This window comes from Cupressus sempervirens, chromosome 10, assembly GCF_028749045.1.
Source record: "Cupressus sempervirens isolate cs-2001-9-10 chromosome 10, ASM2874904v1, whole genome shotgun sequence".
In the NCBI taxonomy this organism is placed as follows: Eukaryota; Viridiplantae; Streptophyta; class Pinopsida; order Cupressales; family Cupressaceae; genus Cupressus; species Cupressus sempervirens.
In genome coordinates, this window is record NC_143127.1 from 982,316,189 (window position 1) to 982,343,552 (window position 27,364).

The following is a 27,364-nucleotide window of genomic DNA, read 5'->3' on the forward strand; positions in this document are numbered from 1 at the left end:
GTGCTACTTATATTGTGAGATATTTTACTTATGATGAGAGACATTCATATTTTCATGCCACACATTTCAAATTTTTGAGTTGCCTAAGACATGATGACTACCCTTTGAATATTCCTCATTTTATGTATCATATTTTGTTGAAAAGAGCCACTACAGTACAAAAAGGAACCCCGAAGGATGTTGCACATTTTTTTTATTAAGCTCATTATAGAAAAATCCCTTAGTGAATAATTTGGGATATCTTGGGATGATTTTGTTGAAAAAATGTTCAAAACCCTATTAGGCAAGCTGTAGATCAAGTTGAAGAGGAAAGAGAACCTCAGGAAAATCCTGTAAACCCTGGCTCTTCCTCAACCAGACCCAAGAGGTCACAAAGAACCTCAATTTCCACTCCTATAGCTTCTACCTTTGGGTCAAGACCAACATCTGATAAGGGCAAAAGGAAAGTTAAAATTTCCCCAAATGTTAGCTCTCCTACAGTTCCTAGGGTTTATAAGATGAAAAGGGGGAATATACAAAAAACATCTCTAGAACCTCCTACAACATCAAAGGTAGTAGAAGTATCCTTTAGGCATAAAACTCGAAGGAGTCAATCAGCTATAAAACCCAATGAGGGTGTGCCTTTTCAATCCCCTGTGTCTGAAAATGTAGCTAGTGAAAAAGAGCAATCCTCTTCTTCTGACAAAGAGAAGATCATCATTGAAGAGGGTGAAAGTACATAACATGTACCTACAACATCAGGAACTACTCATCATTTCCATAGATTTAGACAATGATGATAGTGTAACTGTTGGAGTTTCAAATTCTCCTCCACCTCAAGGACAAAAAAATCATGAAGAAGATGTTGGAATAAATTTTGATGTAGTTAATACAATTGTTAGACAAATTCTTTCTCAAGGACTTGATGCTTTAGCATCTATAGCCCAAAAAACTTATCTTATTGATCCTTCACCTGAGACACATGTTACTTTCCATCCTAGTTCCATTGTTTCATTTTTAAGCATTATTTCGTAGTTATCTAACTAGTTAATTTAGGAGAGGGAAGAATGGAAGATAGTGAGAGAGCCTAGAAAAAACCATCTTCAATCAAACTCAAGAATTAACTAAGAAGGATGAGGAGATTGAGCAATTAAGTGGTAAACTTACAAAAGTCACTACCATGATTCTTGAATTAATGTCTTGTTGCTCTCATTCTCCTATTTATGCTCTCTTTTTGAAAGAACAATTTGTCAATTACCAGATGACCTGTGTCATGCAGGGTAAAAGTTTAACATTGAATACCCCTCATGAATTCTTCCAAGATTTTCATGCTACTCCTGTAGCCATCATAAATTTTCTCTATGAACTCTTTTTACATAATTTAGTAGTCATTAATAACAGAGATTGGAACCCTCTACCTTAGGTGGGTGATATCCAACTTAGGTTGATGGGATCCAAAATGAAATTAGCAGGGAAAACTAGGCCCATTAGTACAGGGAATTAGAGTATAAAATGCCACTTTTTCTCATGCCTGAGGTCAAGGATGCCAAAAATTTGTACTATGAATGTTTGAAAATTTCTTACTCAAAATATAGAATTTAGATTAGTCCTCCTTTAAGGGAAACAATTTATCAGGAATATAAACCTATGGCAGAAATAGATCTTCCTATAACAAAGCAGGTGAATTAGTGGTGCTGGATAGGATTGAGTGAAGACCTACAGAATAGGGAACCTCATTCTCCACTGAATTTTATCATGACCACTTGAAGAGCACCCTAGTATATCAAGCTAGAGAAGAAAGAAAAAAATGAATGGATTCCTTTAACTTTTCAGCCTCCACTATTGTTGTCTCCATTGCTTGCTAATTAGCAAGATTTAGAGAAATTTGATATGTTAGAAGAGCTCAGTAGATGGAAAGGTATAGGGAGAATAAAGGTTTTTATTGGAACATTGCTATAGGGGGTAAAGAATAAAGTGTCACCTCAGATTTTGGGATGGTTGCGAGGGTGAAAAATTTCATGTTTTCTTGAGGACAAGTCAAAGCTTTAGTTGGAGGGAATAATGAGACCAGAATATGGTCTATTTTGTCATTTCATTTTCAGTTTAATTTGCAAACTTTATAAAAACTTTGATGTTCAAGAACATGATGTTTATGATGATTTTAGACAAATGTGTGCATAATTACTTTTTAGGATCAAAATGAATATGTTGTTAAAAGATATGTCATTTGATTACAAAATAGTGAGAATTATGTTTTTTCTTCCTTAGCTAGGTTGGGTAGTTATCCTGCAGCAATGTGACATAAGGTAAACTAATTTAGATAACATGTTTTGAATAAGTCTTGATGTATGTTATTGTTTTGGAGGTGCTAATATTTTGCAGATATAAAAGAAAAGCCAAGTCAACCAAGTGGGAGTCAAAGTGGTTGCTCGCATTAATAGACCAGTCTTGAGCAAAGGAAATTAAGGGGTTGTGAGCTCCTAAATTACTGTTCTATTTGGCACCAGAATTAATGTTATATTGTAATAATCAATGCCATCATTTGTTTCAATAGTTGATGAGTCTTGAATTTAGGAATTCTATTCCTAGTTTGTGTTTTAAATAACTGGAAGTCTATATTCTAGAGGAGCTAGGTTTTAGTTAGTCATTTTTCAATAGAAAGAAGAAGTTGCTGAGTTTTTAAGTACTAAATATAATATTACTATTCATCAGTATGTACATTTTATTGTTATAAATAAAAAGATCATTTTAGGTTTTCATCTCCAAGTTATTATACATCACTTCTATGTGGGGGCCCACACAAGGAGTGAACTAATTAGTTAGCATAGGATTTATATTCAATTTGTAGAACCCAAGTAGGTTTTTCTATTCCTGCAACCACTAATAACAAAATTAGTGGACTGTTCCAGCAACATAGGTAGTTGAAGTATTTCTCAGATGTATTTTCATGCTTTATTAAAGTAGATTTGGTTCTCAACTTTAGCATAAATTTCTTGTAGTTTAAGTACTTGAATTTTTGTAGAGTAGTTCTTAAGTTGAGATAAGTTTGAAGCATATATTTTGCGAACACCATTTCAAGTTTACATCCTTGGTTGATAAATTAAATGAGTTCAAATGAGTTGGATAAGAACCACTTGAGATGTCCAATCTTGGGTTAAGAAGTCCATTGTTGTAGGATTTTGATCCCTTTCTTTGGCCAAGCAATCCTTTTTACAACCATCATGTGATTCTCTTTAGGATTTGCTAAAATAATAGTAACTATCCCAACTACCAAAGCAATATCTAGTCTATTGTGAACAACATATTACAATTTTCCTATCATGGATTTATATAGGATCTAGTTTACATAACTGGAATCATCACTCTTTGATAGCCCATGTCTTGTAGATATAGTTGTACTCACTGGCCTTGAAACTTCCATACTAAAAAGTCTTCAATATTTCCTTGATGTATTTAGATTGTGAGATGAAAATACCAAGCTTCATTTGATATACTTGTAATTCAACAAAGAATTTGATTTCACCAAACATAGATATTTCAAATTCCTTTTTCATTTCTTCAAAAAATGATTTACATAATGGTTCCCTTCTTACAAATATAATATCATCAAAAAATATCTAGATAACAATACTTCATTGTTCTTACCATTCTTCAAATATAAGTTATTGTTATCATTTATCCTTTCAAAATTAATTTTCACTAAGTAGTTATGTAGTCTTTCATACCATGCTCTTAGGGCTTTCTTTAATCCATAAAGAGCTTTGTTTAGTTTACATACCATGTTCCTTTTGTCTAGATCTATGAATCCTTCAGGTTGTTCAATTTATACTTCTTCCTCCAATATACTTTTTAAAAATGCAGATTTGACATCTATTTGATATACCTTAAAATTATTGTAAGCTGAGCATGCAAGAAGAGTTTTGACTCCTTCAAGTCTTGCCATAGGAGCAAAAGTTTCTCCATAATCAACTCCTTCTTCCTGTGCATAATCCTTGCATACCAATCTTTCCTTATTTCTTGTTACTTCACCATTTTTATTGAGCTTGTTCCTCAAAACCTACTCTATCCCAAAGACATTTTCATCTTTAGGTCTTGCTATTAATTCCTAGTATTGTTCTTCTCAATCTGGTCAATTTCTTCATTCATTACTTGTATCAATCTTCATTGTCTAAGGTATCCTTTATTGTCTTGGGCTAAAACTCACAAAGAAAGCATGTATTATCTTTGAGTCTTCTTCTTGTCATTACACTTGATTCAAAATCTCCAATGATTTGATTATGTTTATGATGTCTTCTCACATATTTTGCTAATATAAGTAGTTTCCTTCTTGGTTCTTCTTTAGGTTCATCTGGAAAAATAATCTCAGGCTCATTTCCTCTTCCTTGTTTAGGTTCTGGTTTAGGTTATGAATGCTTGGCATCCAATATCTGATGATCCAGCCTATCTATGACCTGACATCTTCAGTCTGTTGCTCAACATCCACTCTCTCCTATTTGGTAATTTGCATTTGCACTCCATCATTTCCTATCTGATCGAAACTTGCAGCTTGACTTGTCTATTCACTTTGAGTATTGGGAGCATCATCATCCAAATAGATGAATGTACTATAGTCTTTAGGTTTTTCATTACATGAAGTATCATCTCTTTCCACAAACTCATCAACTCTCACATTTTCACTTTCCACAATTTTGTTAGTGTTAAAATTTAAACACTTGCAAGCTTTTCTTTTCATGGAATAAACCTAAGAATATGTCTTCATCACTTTTTGCATCAAAATTTCCATTCCTATTAACTTTAAGTATATAGCATTTAATACCAAATATTTTGAAATATTTAACATTGGGAGCATAACCATACCATAGTTCAAAAGGTTTAGAATTTGTAGCTTTCTTGACTTGTACTCTATTCAGGGTATAGATAGTAGTACTAATTGCTTCTCTCCAATATTTTTGTGACTCATTCTTCTATCATTAGTGTTGATAGCTATCTTTTGATTCCTTTGTCATTGAAAAATGGATTGAACTCATGTGAGATGAATTCACCACCTCTGTCAGATCTCAAACACTTTAGACTCTTACTTGTTTCTTTTTCAACTCTAGCTAAATACCACTTGAATAATTGAAAAGCATCGGATTTAGCTTTAAGAAACATCATAGTCATCATTCTAGAATATTCATCAACAAATAGAATGACATATTGATCTTGACAATAAATTTTAACACCAATGGATCCACATGGGTTAGTATGAACCAATTCCAAAATATCACTAGCAATATATGTTTTGCTCTTGAAACTAGACTTTGTCATATTTCCTATTCCTAATTGATATTGTTTACACATAGAATTATTAGGCTTCTTTAGTTTAGGAAATCCTCTTGCTTTCTTCATCTTACTGATATTCACCAAATTGTCAAAGTTCACATGACATAATCTTTTGTGCCATAACTAAACATCTTCTTGTTGTGCAAACATACATGTCTCATTTGATAGGTCTAGATAGAATAAGTTACCTTTTATCTGCTCACCAGTTCCAATTATCTTATTATCACCATCATGTATCTTGGCCTTTCTATTGTGAAATCTAACTCTATATCCTATTTTTCTCAGTTGTGAGACACTCAAAAATTATAATTAAGTCCTTCAAGCTAGAAAACATTGTCACATGTTATCTTGTTAGTCAGTTGAATAGTACCTTTACCTTTTATAACACATGTGATGACATTACCAAATTTAACACCACTATTGTGTGGACTAATATCTTCAAATTTTTCTTTATCACCAGTCATATTATTGGAACACCCACTATCAATTATCCATCTATCACTTTTGTTCACATAAAAAATTAATGCAGTTTTCTCATCTTCATCAGAATCTTCTTTCATAGCAACATAGACAACTTCATCATCATTACTCTTAGATTCATTATCAATCTTTTCTTCAACAATATAATAAGAATTCTTACCCTTTCCATCATCCCTTCTCTTGTAGTCTTTGTCATCTCTTCTTCCTTTGTACTTTATTTCCTTCCTTTCATCCTTATCTTCTCTATTAGGGCATCTAGCAACAATATGACCAACTTTTTTGCATGAAAAATAAATGATAGGTAATTTATCTTTGTATTTACATCTTTCTCTTCCAAACCTTTTTGCAATGAGGGCTTCAATTTTATGAATCTCATCATCAAATCTCATCATCAAAACTATCACTTCCACTCTTCACATATTTTCCTTTCTTCTTGCTAAGAATACGTCGTGAATTGAAAGCAGATCCAATGGTAGTAGATGTGCAGTTATCAAAATTAGACATCTCAAAAGCAATAAGTCTACCAATTGCAACTTCTAAGGTCAAGTTGTTACCTAGTGTGCATCTCAGTTCTTGGATTGCAAAGACTCTAATGGCATAGATAGGAAGCAAAGTCCTCAATACCTTACTTATCACTATTTCATCTTTTATTTCTCCATTTTCACCTCAAATAGTATTAACAACCTCTTTAAGTCTTGTGTAGTATTGTACTATGTTCTCACCTTCCATCATTCTCATGTCATCAAATCTTCCTCTCAAGCTTTTTGATTTGGCTCTTAAAACATTGTCATCACCTCCATATATGGTCTTCAATCTATCCCACATCTTCTTTGCACTATTGCAATCTTTTAGGTCATCAAAATTGACATAGCTTAGGTCTGAGGCAATCTTCAACATTGCTTGGTTATGATCTAAATTTTGTCTCAGTTCTTCAGTAGTTAGAGGAGAAGTTGTTACTTCTACATATTCATTGTCCAGAAACTTGAGAGCAACATCACTTATACAAGATACATGCAACTTCATTAGGGTCTGCCATGCAAGAAAGTTCTCCTTGTTCAGCTTGGGTACATCTCTCTTGTTTGTCATGATCTTTAGCTTTGAGTGCCTTTAAACTTTTATTTTGTAAGAACTGTATTTTGATACCAATTGTTAGAAATGTTTAGAATAACTAGGGGGGTGAATCAGTTACTCAAGATCAATATGTACCACTTTAAAAATCAAACATTAAACACTTCACTATTCTACTTATCCTATTGTTGCTCGATTTCTACTATAAAACTATCATAAATTTAACTTTCATTGCATAATGGAAACATTATCAAATGTAAAAATTCACAAAACATTCATCACAATTTGACACTAGGATTTTAAGTGGAAACCCAAGTTGGGAAAAATCACCAGCAACATGTCACTCTTTTCACTCTTTCAAAGTGAGCTCTGTTAGGAGCCAACCTTGTTAAAGGTTACAATACACGTTGCTAAATGTGACCTAGTTAGAGGATTTAATCACCCTATTAGGAGTGGCCTTGCAAGAGGACTTTGATCATTCCATTTAGAATATTACCTAGTTAAAGGATTTACACAGAGTGATAAGTCTTCAAATGACTATTAGGTCAACCTCTGTTAAAAGGATTCCCATACAAACTACTTACAATGATAAGAAAGAAAATAGTAGGTTTGAGATTTGTGTGATTACAACTCACTTTTTCTAATTCAAATCTCTATTCGGTCCTTATGCTATTTCATTGATAAGCCTTTCACTATCATCTCTGATCTTGATCTACTTGGACACCTTTCAAGCAATCAGTCCACTCTTCTCATCAACACTTAATCCTTCTACTCCAATTCACTTATCAATAACAAAAACATATCTCCAAGCTTTCTTCTTTAGCTTTGCATTCACACACTTGTGTGTTCTTGATCAAGATCAACCTTTCTCTATATGCCTTTTTCCACATAAAAACTCGCTCATACACATATTGTCTCGGCTTGACTAGACACTGCACCAAATGTTCAGTTCTGTATCCCTTTAAATAGGAAATTCATGCATTACCATTATCTACATCCACCATAAATCTTAGGGTTTGTGATTAGATTCAATTCGATTCAATGTATTTGTTCATCTTCTTGATCATCCTCTAGAAACTTTTCTAGAATCTATTTGTTAGGTCTTTGCCTAATTACCTCCTTGAGTTTAATGATCTAACCCATCAATCTTATCTTCAACACATTTTACATCTCCCAAGAAATCAACTGAGTTGGCTTGATCTTACAATTTCTTTGAATTTTGTTCTCTTACTATAACTTGACAATCTCTAAATTTTGATACTCAATCAACACTAAAATACTCAATCACTGTAAAGCTTCTTGGATCGGCATCAACTAACTTGCTTGGTCAATGCTAATATTCGGTTAATACTAGATTTTCTTGGCACTAACTATAGCTCAGTTGACACTGGCATTACTCAACACTCCTCAATATTTTACTCTTTTGCTTGGCTTAGCTTAGCTTTCTTGACATAAAAAAATGCTTTTCTTTATCAAAGTTTATTTGATAAACTGTCCATTCTAGCATTCTTTTCATAAGTTCAACCTTTCCTCTAGGTACTATAGTTATGAGTAACTTCTCAAATCCTCTTCATAAATCAAACAGATATGATATTTAGATTAGGTAGCAATATGTCTCATTCATAGATTTGACATCAATGACAAAACAACAATTGTTCCAGTTGTAATTTTCGAACAATGAACATCCCTATTTCTTTCAATTTTATGATTTTCAAAATCCCAAAGCCTATAATTAAATTCATCAATGCCATATCCAACATATATATATTTCTTTGACTTAGCTTCTAGCTTGGTTCTATTTTTAGAATCTATATGTACAAAAGCTTCACAACCAAAGCTCTTGAGAAAAGAATAACTCACCTTCTTAGCAATCCATGCTTCCTTTGGAATATCACAACCCAAAGGAGTAGAGGGACCTCTATTACTAAAACATATAGCAATACATTGGTAGCCTCTGCCCATATGTTTAATTGTAGCTCAACATGGAACCTCATGCTTCTTGCATGCTCCATTATTATCCTATTGATGGGTTCAACCACTCCATTTTCCTATGGAGTCTTTGGAACAATTTTCTGTCTATGAATACCATTAGTGGAGAAATAATCTTCAAATTCATAATTGCAATACTTATCACAATTATCAGATCTGAGATATTTTAGCCTTTTACCAGTCTCATTTTCAACCAATCATTTCCATTTATTAAATGTTTGAAATATATCAAATTTCTATCTAAGGAAATAAACCCATACTTTTCTAGTTGCATCATCAATAAATGTAACATAATAATGAGAGCCACCAAGGGAAGATACCTGAGCTAGTCCCCATACATACGTATGCAGAAGCTCTAATTTCTCATTTTTCTTTTCCTTCCCACTCTTCACAAAACTCAGTCTCTTTTGTTTTCCATACACAAAACTTTCACATAAATCCATATTGACACATTTAAAACATGATAAAACTTTCTTTAAATGAAGCAATTTCATACCTTTCTCACTCATGTGTCCAAGTTTGTAGTGCTATAGCGCTGTATCAGAATCTATAGCAACTATTTGTTCTCCTTGCTCAACCACAACAACTGTTCTTGAACATTCATTTTTCTTTGAAAAAATTAAAGTAAAAGGAACAATATGACCTATACAAAGATATAAGGTGCCTACTTTCACACATTTTGCTTCTACAAGGGAACCTTTTCAAACCTTCCTTTTTTTGTCATTAAAAGTAACTACACAAACCTCATCACCCAGTTGCCCCAATAAAATTAAATTCCTACTTAGCCTGGAACATGTCTTACCTCTTGCAGTAGCCAATGATTCCCATTTGACAACTTAATCTTAACTTTTCCATTTACAACAATCTAACAAGGTTCATTATCTGCCAAATAAACAAGCCCAAAATTCCCTTGGACATAATCTAAGAAATAATCTCTATGGGTAGTAGCATGAAATGAAGCCTTTGAATCTAAAAGCTAAGAATCATTGACACTTTCTAAAGAAAGAATAAAATCATCCTCTTCAAATTTGTTACTTACCACATTTACCTCCTTGTACCCTTCTGGTTTATGTCCCTCATTATTCTTTCGAGACCAACAATCTTTCTTCTTATGCCCTAGTTTCCCACAATATTAGCAATCTCTTGGTCCTCTAGATTGAGACCTCTCCCCCTTTGATTTTCCTCTTGATTTCCCATGATTTCTATAATTATTTCCTCCCTTAGTCATTCTACCTCTTCTTTGTGCGTTCAAAAAACTTCCTAATATAGATCCACTTGAGATTTTTCTACAAGTTTCCTCACTTAGAATAACACCAATCACATCATCAAATTTTAGGATATTAGATCTAAAAACACAATTACTCACATCCATTACCAAGCCACTCCAACTTTCAGGAAAAGAACAAAAAATTGAGAGATCCCTAATTTCATCATCAAAAATAACATTTACAAAAGATAATTGAGTAGTAACTGCATTAAACTCATTTAAATGATCTACAAAACATCCATCTTCTACCATCTTCATATTAAATAAATGATTCATGAGAAATACCTTATTTGAAGTGGATGGATTTTCATACAACTTTGCTAGGGTTAGTTTCAACTCTTCCATTGTCTTCGCTTTTGTAATGCTAGATGTCACCGATTGTGTTAGGTATAATCAAATACTTCCAAGTTCCTTTCTATCCAAAATTTCTGACTAATCATCTGTCAAAGTACCCTATTTTTTTGTTTTTCCTTCCAATGGCTAACATTAATTCTTTTGATAAAGATAGTACTCTATTTGCATTTTCCATAATTGAAAGTTCTACCCATTAAACTTCTCAACCTTCAGCTTACCCTCATCTTCCATCACTCCCACTCAATCATGAGACTCCCACTCAACCGTCAGACTTTCCTATAGAGGATAACTTATAAAAAAACCTTACTCCAATACCACTTTTTAGGAGTAAACATGGAAATGAAATAAAAATTACATACAAATATAACTAATATCAGAAAATAATAAATCGCATAGAAAAAAACACAAAACACAAATATTTAACACGGTTCATCCAAATCTAGGGTTATGTCTACCAAATAATGAGTCCAATATTATTATTATTATCCAATGATTACAACTTGATTACAATCCCTAATCTCTCACAACTTAATACTATCACAAGAAGCAATCATCATATCACACATTATGAAATACCTAACCCTAGGCCATTTTATACAAGTATTTTTGCTAAGGAATTATGGAGTATGTACAATAATTCCTTGATCCATCACCAAAGATTAATAACCTCCCACTTGGGGATTGATCAAGCTCCACACTAGACAACAGGATGGTGTTGGGAAGATGAGCGAAGATAAGAGTTGGTATGGGTGGCCTTGTAGTATACTCATCAACTAAAGGAGCCATCTGGCTTCTTGATGAGGAGGGCATCAAGAAAAGGTATATGATTGTTTGCCTCCAACTCCATGGTGAAAGATATGCACTAGGCCATATTGTGTAAGTGTGCATCAAACTTTGCAAGCTTATCTTGCCCATGCATCCAATAAAAATTAGTGTTATCAACATAACACTTCCATCATCCATGTGGTAGAGGGAAGGAGTGAAGGGATAACTACTCAAAATTCTCCATAAAGAGGTTCTCTATAGATAACATTTTGGAAGGAGAAGAAGGTAGCTCTCAAGCATAATTCCACTAAATTAGCAATTTCATCACCTACTTTTCTCTTAACGATTTGAATGGAGTTTGGTATGGGAACCTTAGTGAAGAACCACATTACAAATGACAAGGATATCACCATGCTCAAACTTGGCATCCTTAATAAACTGAACAAAATGGTTGGAGTCTTTGACAAAAAAGTTAGAATTTCCTATCAAAGTTGAGATAATCTTGTCAAGATGCGAGGCTAAGAGATAAGTGGGCAACCCAAAGGTGTCTACAATGGGCCTCATCAGAACACCCCCCCTTGTGAATTTTAGGAACCCCACAGATGCAGGGGTTACTTCCTTAGAAGACACCAATTTTTTCTTAATGGCCTTATAAAAGGAGGAGTTGGCAATGAAAACTTTGACTCTTCTCAAGATCTTAGTGCATAGGTTGCGAGAGAGGATCCTATAGCTACTAGAATCAGATAGAAACTCAAGCATCTTGGAGATGTAGTCATGCCTACTCATAACAACTGTCACATTTTATTTGTCTGCTTTAGTGATAATGATGTTGTTATTGCTAGAAAGGTTTTTAAAGGAAAGCAATGTTGTTCTTGGGATGTTGAGCTTACGAGGTTGGGCACATTTGAGGGCAATGACACAATATTGTCTAATCTCTTCAACAACATCCTCAGGGAGGGAATGAATAGAATTATCAATCTCAATGATAAAATTGACATAAGGGATGGAATGAGGGGCACAAGAAAAATTAAGACCTCATTTCAAAAAATTGAATGAGAGAGGGTCAAATAGGTTGACCATCAACTTTTTATCTTAGTCCCAAATCTCATGGGAAGAAGGCAAGGTGGTTGTGCACCTATTAGCATGTGGTAGGTGATTGGGGAGAGAATTGACCACATGTGATGAAGTATGGGTTCCATGCCTATGGGCCATGAGACTGGTGGGGAACAAAATTGAGGGATGAAGAGGCAATCCCACAATCCAAGGTGAGCATTGAGGAGGGTGCAACAAGATAGTTAAGGGTGACCAAAGAAACCATGTGATCCAAGTGGGAAGGTTGTTCTATGCAATCACCAATGACAAGACCACTATCAACTAAATGTGGGGTTCAAGGAGGGATATGAAAAAGATCAACAACAGAGGAGTGAATGATCAACTTGTAGCATATGGTAAGAGAAGAATTATGGATAAAGGACGTACCTATACAAGAAAGCTGGGAGCCATTGAGTTGGAGGGAATGTTGGAGGACCACTAACTATGAATAACCTCTAGCAACATCCAACTATGAGAGGGAAAGAGACCTGATTACTTGAGAAGAACCCAAAGGAATGATGACATGAAGACCAGATTACTTGTAGGGGCTTTGCTAGAAGGATATTGCAAGATGACAAAGAGAACACATTACCACTACATCTATCCTAGCCAGTATCACATACCACCATAAGGTCGTAGTTTCTTTTCCCAGTTATTGATGGAGATCCACCTCTGCCCAACTATGAACATTGCAAATGTAGATCCTAAGGAGGGAAATTTAGGTTTAACTATTAGAGTAGACTAAAATACACTAGTGGAGTGTCTCAATCCTGCATAATGAGCTAGGTTGATAGGTAATGAAGTGAAGAGGCTGAACACCTATTCCCACAATGGGTCTTAGCTAGCAGTGACATAAATAATGACATTATTATCACCAAAGTAGGAAAAGGCAATGCGAAAATTGTTATGAGTAGGCATGACTATGTCTCCAAGATTCTTGAGTTACTATTTGAGTTTAGTAGCTATAGGATCCTCTCCTGCAACTGTTGTGCTAAGATCTTATAGAGAGTCAAAGATTTTGTTGCCAACTCCTCCTTTGATGAGGCCACTAAGAAAAAATTGGTGTCTTCCATGGAAGTAACTCACGCATTTGTGGGGTTCTTAAAATTCACAAGGGGGGTGTTCTGTTGAGGCCCATTGTAGACACCACTGATTCACCCACTTATCTCTTAGCCTCACATCTTGCCAAGATTATCTCAACCTTGATAGGCAATTTTGAATCTTTTTTTAAAGACTCCAACCATTTTTTTCAATTTATTAAGGTTTCCAAGTTTAAGCACAGTGATATCCTTGTCAATTTCGATGTGGTCTCACTCTTCACTCAGGTTCCTATACCAGACTCCATTCAAATTAGTAAGAGAAAAGTAAGTGATGAAATTTCCAATTTTGTGGAGTTATGCTTGAGATTTACCTTCTTCTCCTTCCAAAATTTTATCCATGAATAGGTGCATGGAATTCCCCCTTCTCCCATGTTATAACGAACCTCTATATGGAGAATTTTGAGTAGTTAGGCTTTTGCTCCTTCCCTTTGCCACCCAAATGGTGGAAGCATTATGTTGATGACACTAATGTGTGTTGATTGCATGGGTAGGAAAAGCTTGCAGAGTTCCATGTGCACTTAAACAATGTGGCCCTATGCATATCTTTCTTGATGTCCTCCTCATCAAGAAACCAAATGGCTCCTTCAATTGGTGAGTGTACTACAAGGCCACCCATACCAACTCTTATCTTCACATGTCTTCCTACCACCATCCTAGCCAAAAAGTGGGTATTCTTAAGACCCTTGCGCTTAGAGCCCTTAGAATTTGTGATGCTAACAACATAGACCAGGAGTTGGCCTATTTATGAAAGGTCCTCTTCCTAAATGGGTATTTACATAAACAAATTTGTAAGGCCCTTAATTAGGCTAGATCATTCCTTCTTTCTATCTCTGAGTTCAGACCCACTTAGGCCTTACCACCTTGTCATGCTTCCCTCCCATTTGTAGATGGCATCTCCCAAAAGATTGCTAAAATCTTAACTAGAAAGGGTCTTCATGTGGCCTTCAAACCCCCTTCAAGGTTAAGTAATTAGGTCCCCCCTCTCAAGGACTCCAAAGACTCTTCTCTTGATTATGGAGTTTACAAGGTTCTTTGCTCTTGTGGCACACCATATATAGGAGTTTGCACTAGATTCCATGAGCATGAAACTGACATCATGCACAATAGGGTCTACAAATCATCTTAGGGGAGCATTCCTTCGCTACCAAACACCACATTTGTGTGGAAAGTGCCAAATCATGGCTATGGAAGACAATTACTTCAAGTGAAATCTTAAAGAGGTTATTTCTATCAACAACCATCCCATCAACCTCGACTGAGATGATGGGTGGTCCTTGAGCCTCTCATGGTAGCCGTTGTTATGCATGCTCAACAACCATCTTCAACTATGAGGTGTTTCTTTGTCATTTTTGTAGTCTTTTTTGGTTCCTGTGTTTGCATCTCCCCTCCTTGCTTGTGTGTTTCCTGTTGCTTTGGTATTTTGTTCCGCCTTCTTTCTTGTTCCACCCTCTTTCTCTTCTTGCCTTGGTTTATGTTCCACCCTCTCCCTTTCTTGTGAGTTTCCTCTTTTGCTTTGGTGCCCCTTTCTCCTCTTTGCTTTTCTTTTTTGCTATTTTTGGTTCCTCTTTTTCTTCTTTCTTCTTCCTTTTTTAATTTTTTCCCTTTAGTTTTCACTTCTTGTGGCCTTCAACCCTCTGTTTTATTTTATATTATTCCCCCTTTTTTCTTAGAGTGTGTGGGTTCATACAGACTTTTTCTTTCTTGCTAGTTTTTTGCATTTTTTCTTTTATAGGTTGTTATTTTTCATGTGTGTGTGTGTGTAATTGTCTTTTTTTTTGTTTTTGTTTATTTATTAGTTAGTAATATATTGCTTCTTTATGGATATATATTAGTTAGTATATTTGGTTACACATGCCCGTGGGCGTGCACGCACACACACACACACACACACACACACACACATTGGCTTCTAGTAAATAAAAAAGTAATCAATTTGTTCATAATGAATAAGAATCTATTTACTAGTTAGTTTTATATTGTTTTTTTTTTTTTTGTTTAGATATATGTTATTTATATAATTATTTGCATCTTTCATACACTTTTATATATATATATATATATATATATATATATATATATATATATATATATATATATATATATATAAACACCTTGGATATATACACATGTATACATATATATGTATACATGTACATATGTATATATAGTATATATACACACATACAATATATGTATATATACACATATGTATATATACATATATAGATATATAGATATATACATGTATTAATATGTACACACACACACACACACACACATATGTTTATAGATATATACGTATGTATAACATAAACATACATACATACATATACATATGCATATATGTATGTATGTATGTATGTATGTATGTGTTACACACACACACACACACACACACACACACACACACACACACACACACACACATTCTTATGTTTCTTGTGTGTTTTGCTCATTTTTATCATTTCTATTAGTTTACTAGTCTTTTTATTATTAAGAGATTGAGTTTCATTCTTTGTACAATTTATTAACTGTTTATTTATTGGTTGATAATTTATTGATTTTTTTTTTTTTTTGTGTGTGTGTGTGTGTGTGTTTATATATATGCATCTATTGTGTATATATATACACACACACATGGGGTTCCTATTATAGTATATGTACATATGTATAATTTATATGCATATACATATGTACAATTCCTATTACAGTATGTATATATATATATATATATATATATATATATATATATATATATATATATATATATATATATATATATATATATATATATATATATATATATATATATATATATATATATATATATATATATATATATATATATATATATATATATAATTTCCTATGTTTTTGGTGCGTTTTATTCTTTTTCTCATTTCATTTAGTTTATTAGTCTTTTGGTTAGTTTTTATAATTGTTATTTTTTTGATTATATATGTATATATCCCTTTCCTTCTTTTTTAGTTGGTCTTCTTCTCAATCTTCTTTGTGTGTTGTACATAGATTTGCATCTCTTTTCATATCTTTCTATAATTGGTCTTGGTGTTTTTATCTCTAGTGTTGTTAGTAGGTTTTTATTACTTATATGTTACTTCTCTTTCAACCCTAGCTCATGTTATGTGTTTCTCCTTCCCTCCCTCGCTTTTTAATTTTTCTCTTGGGAGACTAGTTTGCATACCTTTCTATCATTTTCTCTCACATTCTGATGATGGATCACATAGTGTGATCTGAAACGTTGATGATAAAAACTATACACAATCAAATCCATAAACCAATTTGCAAACATATTATCTTGTCAAATACTAACTGATCAAGTTCCCATTATAGTTTCATCATAGTTACTTCTCTTCACTCAACAACTTCACTAGTTCATCTAGTTTTCTCTCTTTTCAAATCCTCTTCATTAATCAAATTGATATGACACTATAATTTTAGCAAATATCTTACCAATAAGGTTTGACATGAATGACAACAACAATTGTTCCGATTGTAATTTCCAACACCTTCTTACTTATTCTTGAGTGAGGTCTTTGTCCTAGCTATATTGCTAACATGTTGTTTGTGGGACATAATAAAAACATTGCCATCTTCGCTCCTCTTTAGGGAGTGTCTTTTGTGGAATATGTGAGCGCCAATTATTTTCCAAGATTCCTTTTCAGAGCTGCTATTGAGATGTGTTCATATTAACGTCTTATTTTATTTTTGGACATGATTTGATCGCTAGCAGAGTTTGGGCTTTAGGATATTGACTTGATTCCTTTTGTAGTTTCCTTTTGATTTCTATGTGCCAATTGCCATCGCTTTGTTTTATTTCTTGGCTAATGCCATTGTATTGTATCTTTAATGCCATTGTATTGTATCTTCTCTTTCCCTTTAGGAGTTTGTGATGGCTCATGAACTTGGAGTTTAATTGTTTCCTTCTTATCCTGAAGCCAATTTATGGTCTTGGCAAAATGTTTTTATGCTTATTAATGGAGATCATTACCAGCAAATGTCATAGACCTTAGTGTTCCAATTTTTCCCTTTGCCCTTCCCCGCCGCTGAAAATTCCTCTCTTCTCCGCAGGATTTAAAATCTTTTATTAATCGATAGGGTTTTGGAGCAGCATATTTTGTTTTTACAAAATATGAGGCAAATTTCTTTGCATGATTATTTGTTGATCGCGCAACAAAGATTCTTTCGGGTTACCATCAAAACCTTGAAAGATGAGAAGTTTATCGATGTTTGCTATTATTGTTGAACCCTGAATTTTTCCTCTATTTCTTGTTTCAAAAGAAATCTGCAATAAATGCACGAAATCAAATTGACGAAGTGTCCCTTTAGCTGCTAAGATGAATCACCGCCAACAAGAACAATTTGATGCCTTTATGAAGAGATTGCTGCCAAGTTTAGAACCTTTTTTTATCTATATTATTTTCTCGCACTTTTAATTATTCATTGCTTCATTTGCTAATATGATTATTTGCCTACCTTTATTGAAGTTTCCAAATTTCTCTTTTTTAAAGTTCGCATTCTTGAAATGATGTTCGCACTGCAAATGTCTGGTTATCTGGAAAAATTATCTGGTTACCACCCTAACTTGTGATAAGAAAAATCGCTATTAAAAAAATAATACTTTTCAATGGAAAAATATTTATAATAAAATATAATTTTGGTATAATAAGTTAGTTCTAATATTACATTTTTATACATCAACATCTTTTCCCATGTTTTATTATATTAATCAAGTATTTAATAACACTGTAAATAATTTTTACGTGTTTCATATATAATCTTGTATTTGCTTTAAGTTCTAATGTATAGTATATAGATTGAAGTTTTTAATAGTTAGATAGAATGTTTATAAAAAAGGTTAATTTTTAATTAAAAAAGTTTAGAAAAATTATCATTCTAGGTTTATTTAAATAGACATACATATTTAATTATTAGAAAAATAATACTTTTCAATAGAAAAATATTTATAATTAAAAATAATTTTGAATTTGTGATATATATATAATGTTTGTATTAGAAGCTAGTTGTAATGTTATATTTTTATTCATGAGACTTGACATGTTTTATTTAATTTTGAAATATTATTAATTAAGTTTTATGTGTTTCATATATAATCCCATATATAAGTCATCTTCAAATATCCCAAAATCCCCTCATAAATAATTTAAAAAAAAAAATTATTTTAGAAATTAAAAATCTCACAAATAATTTTGAAAAATTAGAAAAGATTAATCAAAACTTAAATGGAAGTGATTGCAATAGTATTTGATTACAACTAGCACTTGCACCTATGATGGTGCGAGGGGTTACATTGATAGTCTTATGTACTTTTGAGTATTTGCTTGAGTATGTTCTTTATGTAATATGTTTGATTCAGTTGTGTTTTTTTGATTTCTTGTCACACTTAAAATACAAACGCTTTGTTGAAGAACTATTTGATATAGGCGGTTCTCCTTTTGTTTTTGTATAATTGTATATGGATTGCTTTTCATTTTTTAGCATCCTTCAAAAGTGAAAGTAGGTCAGATATGTAGACCATGTCTATTTTTTTTTTACTCTAGATATAGCTGTGAAAATGAGTCCTTATCTTTCAATTCCACCAACTCATCTTGATTCCATGGTGGTCCATTGTAGTTTTCAAAATGTATAACAAAATACATGGACATGTTTGGTGGTTTGGTACCTGTTCTGTAGACAATATATGCGATTTCACCAATCACTCCATTGGCAAGTCTTGCTTCTATCCAAATATTTTTTGTAAGCATTACATATCTTTTTAATATACACATCAACTCATTTCCCCTTCATTATGTCTATCTTATCTTACCCCTCTCTTTACCATTCACCTCTTATTATTTATATTTTATTTTCTCTATTTATCTTTTATCTTCTCTGTGTATCCATCTATAATATACTATTTATCACCTTACATATCTCTATCAAATTATATCTCTTCATCTTCCCACTCTCTTGTCTCCTCTTCCTATTTCTCTCCCTCTCACTTCCTTCTTGTTTTCCTTTCCCTCCCTCATACACACACTCTCCTACTATTTCTCCCTCCCTCTAATTATCATTTCGTAAATGATTTGGATAACCTAGCCTTCTAAAATGCACTCAATATATCACCTTAATACAACTTTCTCTTTCCATGAGGTTTTATATCTGCATGCAACCTTGTTTTCTTTCTTGCGTAGTTCTTTGTAATCATGAGAAATAATTGTATCAAATATCTTAGTTGTATTCAGAAGACAAGGATCATTTGAGGGAGAATGATATACTATATTATTGTAAAGGCACACATTTCATAGATTCTAGGCAATAACACACATATCAAAAAAAAATCTTGCTACTCCATGCTAAACTCAAGATCCACTCCCCCGTAATGAATGCCTAAAGACTCCATAAGACTCCCTAGAAAGTTAATAATCCAATGAGTGGCAATGATAATAATACGATTAATGAAAATGTGTATGAAAGTGAACCTTGGGAACTCTTAGGTAATTCAAACAATAAAATAGTAAGATTTATATACAAGGTGTCCAATATATTTTCTGTATTTGATTTTGTCTATCTTTTTAATGTTAATGTATAGAGAAAATATCTAAATACATACCAAGAAGAAGTATGCAAAAGATAAAACTTCAAAAGGTAATATTTAAAAAAAATGTTCTTAACATAATAGATAATTTATAAAACATATTAAATTAAAAAATATAAATCTCAACCAATTAATTTTAACACAAAAATAATAATAACCTAAATATTAATTATAAATCTTAATATTACAAAAATCAATTTCAATTTAAAAACTTCTCAATATAATAACAAAATATATTTAAATAAAATAACATTAAAATAATTTAATATTAATTCAAATGAAATAATATGAAATAATATTTAAAATATACTATAGGCAAGAGCCTACAACACAACGATAAATTGTGAGTCTCTTATCGAAGAGGTCTTGGGTTCAAATCTACTCGCGAAAAATGTAATCATGTAATGAAAAAAACTCACGACTGTCACCTAGAATTCAAATTAATGAATAATTATATATTTAATATTATAGTCTCAATCCTATGTCAAATATAGTTTATATTGTTGGCTTCCATTCATTCCTCTATTTCCTGACAACTTGGTAATGGATGACTATCACTCAATATTTAATGTGCATTTAATTATTTCTTATCTTCATTATAATTATCTATGCCTCAAACTATTATTTTAAAATTGTTATCTCATCATCTATATCTTTTTATCTCCATCTTTCTCTATATTTATGTATCTCTATGTTTTTATATCCATATCTCTCTCTAATTTGCACCCTCTCCCTATCTACCTCCATATCCTTTCCTTATATCTTTCTTATACACACATACACTTTTTCCTCTACCTCGATCTCTATCTTATCATACCCCTTTCTTTAAGTTTTAACTCCCACTATCTATATTTTATTTTCTCAATTTCTCTTTAATATTCTATATGTAACTATCTATATACTATCTATCACCTCAAATATCTTTATTATATCTCTTCATCCCCCTATCCTGCTCTCTCCTTTTCATCTACCTCTCCCTCCTCCTTCCTACTTCTTTGTCTTTCCCTTATCTCTCTCTCTCTCTCTCTCTCTCTCTCTCTCTCTCTCTCTCTCTCTCTCTAATTTTTAATCAGTGCAAAACTAATCCATTGCAACATATCTCTATTAATGTAGTTTTTTAATTTCCTAGTACGTTATTTATTTTTCCTTATATTGCTAGGTTTTTCCTACACTTTTAATAATCTCGCTTAGGTTAATAAAGCATGTCTTATTAGGTGAATGGTTGTGAGGTGTCACCTTCCTACATGTGAGCATCCATTAGCTATCTTGGGAAGATACTTTGCTATCTTTAGTCCGATAGATGGTTGCTCCTCATTGGTTGGTGTTGCCACCTCCTCCCTCTTCCTAGCCTATATAAGCATGGTACTTGGCTTGTATTTGTATCTCTTGTTTTTGCATCCTCTTAATGCTATTTTGCTTCTAGCATTTTCATTACTCTCTTGGAGACTAATTCTGTCTCGCTATTTTGATTTTGTATCATTTGCATTCATAGTTTAGATATTTATTCTTTGCACTAGTTTTCTGAGTTATTAATATTTTCAGATTCTAACACGGTGTTAGAGCTTTTCTACGTGCAAGAGTAGATTTTAGTTTCCTTATTTGAGAGATTTAGGGGGGGGCTAATAAATATTATTGTAAGTTTTTGAAAAACCTAGTATGCTCTTCTCTTACATCTTTGGATGATCTTGAGAATCAGAAAAGTTTGACAAAAATATTTTTAATCTTTGAGTGATTGCAACATTTTTGGTTATACTAGCAACATTTCTAGTTGTTCCAATGTGTCCAGTAGGCTTGAGAAAGTCAAATTTGGCTTTCATTTCACCGAGATCAGAGATCATCATACAAGTTACAAAATTGGGTTTCAATCTTAAATCTGACAACCAACTTGCATATTTGGTGTTTTCAATCAATATTGTAGGTTCCAACATGCCATTTATTGACTTAGGTAGTTGATTCAATCTTTTCATGACGTATTTTGATTGCTGGGGTCATTTTTTGGTTGTTGGGGCCATTTTTTGTTGTTAAAGGCATCTAATTTACACAACTACATCTTTTGTACATCAACAAGGAAAACACTTTTTGGGTTTTGTTTGCAGCCCCGAAAAACCATCTGGGTATCTTTTAGTTTTTGCATGCAATCTATATATTTTGCAAAATTGAGTACAGAAAGTTACAACCGTACCCCTCTCTGTTGGCAGTCGCAGATTTGAACACAATTTTCAAATGCCTCATTCTTGCTCATACGGACTTCGATTTTGATGATTCTTATTATGACCTTGGCTATTTTTTTGTGCTCTATCCACTAGTGGAGTTGTTTTTGATTTTCATGCTTAATTTTTTTAGAAATTGCAGATTCTCGGCCATGACTATGCACAGTTTTCATTTTGAAAACTTTAGAGAATCATAACTTTCTCATACAACCTCATATTGAGGCAATTCTTTTTTTGAAAGTACATTATTTTTCGAGTAGATTACAGTGGTACTATTTGTTTCCTTGATTATTGTTCCTAAGTTTCACTTTCAACATATGCTCTTCATGAGGGTTTGTAATGCATTGAAATCAAGATCACTATGTATTTCTTTCTAGTGGTAGTTGTAAACGCACTAAAATAAAGTGCCAAATCATATTTCTTTGAGGGGGAGGGGTTCTTTGATTGAGTAAAAGGGGGGGCGAGCATTGTCGTGGCTGGGTTCTCTTCTTTTTAGCATTTCTTCTCTGCATTTCTTCATCATGGATCAAACAAATATGCCTATCCTAACTCCATACAATTACTTTGAGTGGAAATCATGCATGAAAATTCACTTAAGGAAGGATGGATTAAATAGGATAACTATGGGACTTGAAACTAAACCTGATAAAGATGAAGATAAGCCTAAGTGGTTTAACAAATATGATGAGACATATGGAACATTGTGTTTGTTTGTTTCTCCTAACTTTCTATTTCACATTGAGTCTTTGGATACACCAAATGAAATATGAACAAAGCTAGAAACACTATTTGGCACACAAGATTCAATGAGGGGTCATATGTTGGAAAATGAACTAATTAGTTTAAGTCCAGGCAATTTCAACACAATCTAGGATTTCTTCACCAAATTGATATCACTAAGGCTATAGTTAAAACAATGTAGAATTGAAAAGAAAGATGAACAACTAATTCTTAGTATTCTCTCTAAGTTAAGTTCAAAATATTCTATTTTTGTCTCTACCTTCTATGCTACTAAGGGTGCATTTGGTACTCAATTCACCATGCCATCTTTAGATGATTTTGCTATCAATCTCACTCGAGAACAGGACAAGCTAATCCAGATGGGAACTCTTAAGTCCTTTAAGTCGCATGCCTTGGCTGCCAACCAAGACACAAAAGAACAAAAAGGAAAAAGTAGTAACAACAATAGTAAGGATAAGAAACAAAATAATAGCGAGGAAAAGAAGGATCAGATACCGATTGCTTCAAAAGAAACTATTGATACCCCATCCTCCAAGGGTGATAAGCCTAAGAAAGAAAAGGTCAAATGTGCCTATTGTAAAAGACCCAGTCATGATGAACATAAATGTTTGAAGAAACGAATTGATCACTTGACATACATTCTTGAGAAGAATAATATTAGTGTTCTTGAGTGTTAGAAATGGAAAAAGAAATATCTAAATAAGCAATACCAGGAAAAAATCTAAGCGAGTTAATGCATGAAAAGCTATTACCATAAGATAGGAGAGAGAAAGCTTCAAGATCCAACACCATGAGACAAGATATTTGAAAAGGGGAAAGCAAAGAAAACCCCTTGTGACATTATGAATGAGGCATGAAAAGCCTAAGAAGGAAGGAAGAGAGAGAGAGAGAGAGAGAGAAATCACTCATACAATAATTGAGAAGAGGAAGAAAACCTCATTAGAAATGAGAGAGGAGGGTCATCTCTTAAATAGAGATGAGAGAGAGGAGTTAGAATGTAACTCCCATGTCTATGAATGCCACCATTCATAAGTGTGTGAGGCCAAGTGTGAGATTCCTCTTAAGGAGGAATAATCTAAATTACAAATTACAATAAATATTTGTCCTCACATATTCCACTAGAGGACAAAATAAGATGTAGTGGAAAAAGGACAAAAAGAAATATATTAGGATACCTTGGCTTATATCCTAATATATTACAAAAATAAAGAAAGGAGGTCTAACCTTGGTTTATAAACACAACAAGGAAAGATTACAACTTCTAACACCCCCCTTTAATCTTTACTTGGGGTAATTACATCAAAGGGTATTAAAATCATAATTTATAAAAATCTGCAACTTAATCTTCAATATGAAGTAATTTGATTGTCTTCAAGCCATATGGAACATTTGCAGATCCAAGAGAAGTACATGAGTCCTTTGAATGTGATCAAGTGGAAGCATAGAAACATCTTCATAAGTGAAAAATTGAGAAGGTTCCTTGATGGATCACCTGAAAAAAAATAGAGAACAAAAAACAAGACAACTATCCACAAGTAGAATTACATTGAATAGTCCAGTTAGTAAAAAAAAATGAAGTTATAATAATTTAATCAAGGAGGAACTAAGAGAGATGAGGATAAATGAATGTGTTCACCAATATGCAATGGAGTTAACATGATATCTAAAATAAGTCATAAGCTCAAAATGATCAAAATAGATGCAATAAATCTCTCATTACAGAACATATGAATGCACAAATGACGATAGACAAGGCCAAAAAATGAAATCTACATCAATATTGCATCAATCACATGGATATAGACAGTCCACTAATGAGTCATCCCACTACAAATGAATGGGTCGTGACTCCATCACCTACATGACCCATGATCTAGGCAATAAAGTATGCAGAACATTATCACATTGTATACTTATCAAAGAAATATAAGAGAGACAAAAATAAATAAGTAGAACATGTGCCTCAAGCAACAAATAATTCAATTTACAGTTTTTCCAAGAATTATAGTTGAAGTGGACCAAAGGAAGGGTTTATGAGGAGTAACAACATATTGCCTTCAAATAAGACATCCATCATGGACAAGCAACATCAGTGCCATGAGGAAAAAGATCAACATGGGTCAAAACAACTTTCTCAAATAAAGTCTCCAATATAGGAGTGCTCCAAGATATGGTAGCCTCGTCACCTAGACACTCAAAAATGAGCAAAGTGTAGGAAGTCATACCATGACTAAATCAAAACTAGGAGCATACACCAAGGAGACAAAGAGATTGAAATGGGAAATCCTCATAAAATATCATCCTCACATTGAGGAAAAAAGTGGAACAAATGGAGGGAAACTCCATTGAAGTAAGTGCACACCAATTATAGGTTGGAGGGATACTCCACGGGCCAGATAAGGCAACTATGAATCAGTTTAAAATTGTCGAGTCCACCATAGTTAACCTTGAAACAATTGACTCCCGATGCAACTTACACAAGATCAAATAAAAATGATATAAACCAATGGTATAAAACCATAAACTACTACCATGAGCATAAAGAGATGCTATAAAAGCATAAAACTGCAACCATGTGCAGATAGATCAATAGAACTTAGATAAATTATATCATTAAATAATGAAGGCAATAGTGTAAGATAACTCAAAAACCTGAATAAATTGAGACAAAAAGAAGTATTTGGAAGAGCAATAAGCATAAGTTATCAGTTAAAATCTCCATGCAAGGTGAACACAAGTGAGAAGATATTAAGGATGGGCCCACCAACAAAGACAAGAATCCTCCTAGATTATGGCAAGAAAGGAATTATAAATGAGGATATTTATTTATTTATTTAAAAAAACTCTTAAATTTTTATGTTAAAATAAAATAAAACTTTGATTAGTTTTAATATTTAATTCTAAGAAAACTTCTCAAAAAAAATTATCCTTAAACTTCTCCCTTTTTTTTACTTAAAACCACGTAATTTTAAATAAACAGAAGTAAAATCTTATATTAAATGGAAGAGATTTAATTAGTTAAACTTATATTGAAAAGAATCACAACAAAGGAGTAAAAGAGATTTGAAGTAAAATATTGGACTTGTGTTTGCAATTGCATATTGAGCTGTCTGACAATGAATGATAATATGCCAAAATTAGGTTGACAAAAGGCAATGATAAAAGCAAATGATGCCTCTGTCAAGAGCTCAAAAAAGAAAAAGAATCTTGATTGAAAAGACAAGAAAATGTTACCTCCGGCTGTGGCACAACAGACGGCAGATTTTCCAACCAAGCAACTCCTAGAATCACAGAAAGCTTGGCCAAAATCAAGGCTCCTCTGATAGCAATGGCCATGTTGGGCTAGGCGTGGGTTCATGCCATAGGCCTGTCCATCAAGAATCTGCTGCTACTGATGTTGCTGCCATAGGTGATGTGAAGGCATGGTGTAGGTCCTTGGCGGCTGCATGTAAAGCGAGGGGTCTATTTGCATTACAGTAGGGGCAGGGCGTCCAAGCATGACAGAGGGCTGCTGACCAGGTACAAGCGGCATGGGCATGGTCATATGGGGGTAAAAATAGGCCGCATCGCGAGTGAGGGGCAAAGCCTCAGGGTCCTTAGCATTAGGGTCATCACGGGGCACAATGTCCACAAGGAAATCAAAGATGTCAGTGCGAGTAATGGCCTCGACAATATCGTTCTTCTGCAGAGTACGGTGCTTGTTCTCCTCAGCGTGGATCCATGACCGCAGGGTGAGCTCCAGTATGAACATCTCACAAGCTTTGGCAAAAAGAATAGGGGCTTCTGCCAAAATCATACACACATCCTTGTCCACCTTCATGATCTTCTTTATGTGAGCCAAGGGCAGCTGATGGTTCTTGAAATTAGCCACCTGCTCGATCTCCTACATTTGGAATGCCCAAAATGAGTGCAATTGTTGTTGTTGCTACTGCATCACTTGCTGGTACGTTTCCCCTCCATACATTCCCCCTGATCCTCCTCCTCCTCCACTTCCTGCCCCTGCTCTTGCCTGATGTTGTTCCATGGGCTTCCTGATCACCGATTGACCCCGCCCAGGTAAGTATGCATAGCAAATCTGCAACTATGGCGAGCAAATGGAGTTGTCGAACTTGACCATCGGGCTCAATCACTCGCACTGTTTGGCATCCATGGATCGTGTGACGATAAAGCTCAAGCAGGCTCAAGCGTTGCTGATGGGCATGCCCTGTGATGAACAACCCATTCTGGCCATAGAGGCAGTAGAAAATTGCATAGAAAACCCTCTAGCAGATCGTAGGATTTGGAAGTGCATGCACCATTGTGGATTACTTTCCTCAATATTATAAAAGATTAATTTTTGAAACTCATACCCTATCAAGACGGTATAACCTAAATTCTAAAT

The 27,364-nt window shown here is 33.5% G+C and overlaps 1 pseudogene; it reads right to left on the reverse strand.

The window, feature by feature from the left end:
- Positions 1–319: 319 nt before the first annotated feature.
- Positions 320–27,007, reverse strand: LOC149537262 (nuclear transcription factor Y subunit C-3 pseudogene; annotated as a pseudogene).
- Positions 27,008–27,364: the final 357 nt, after the last annotated feature.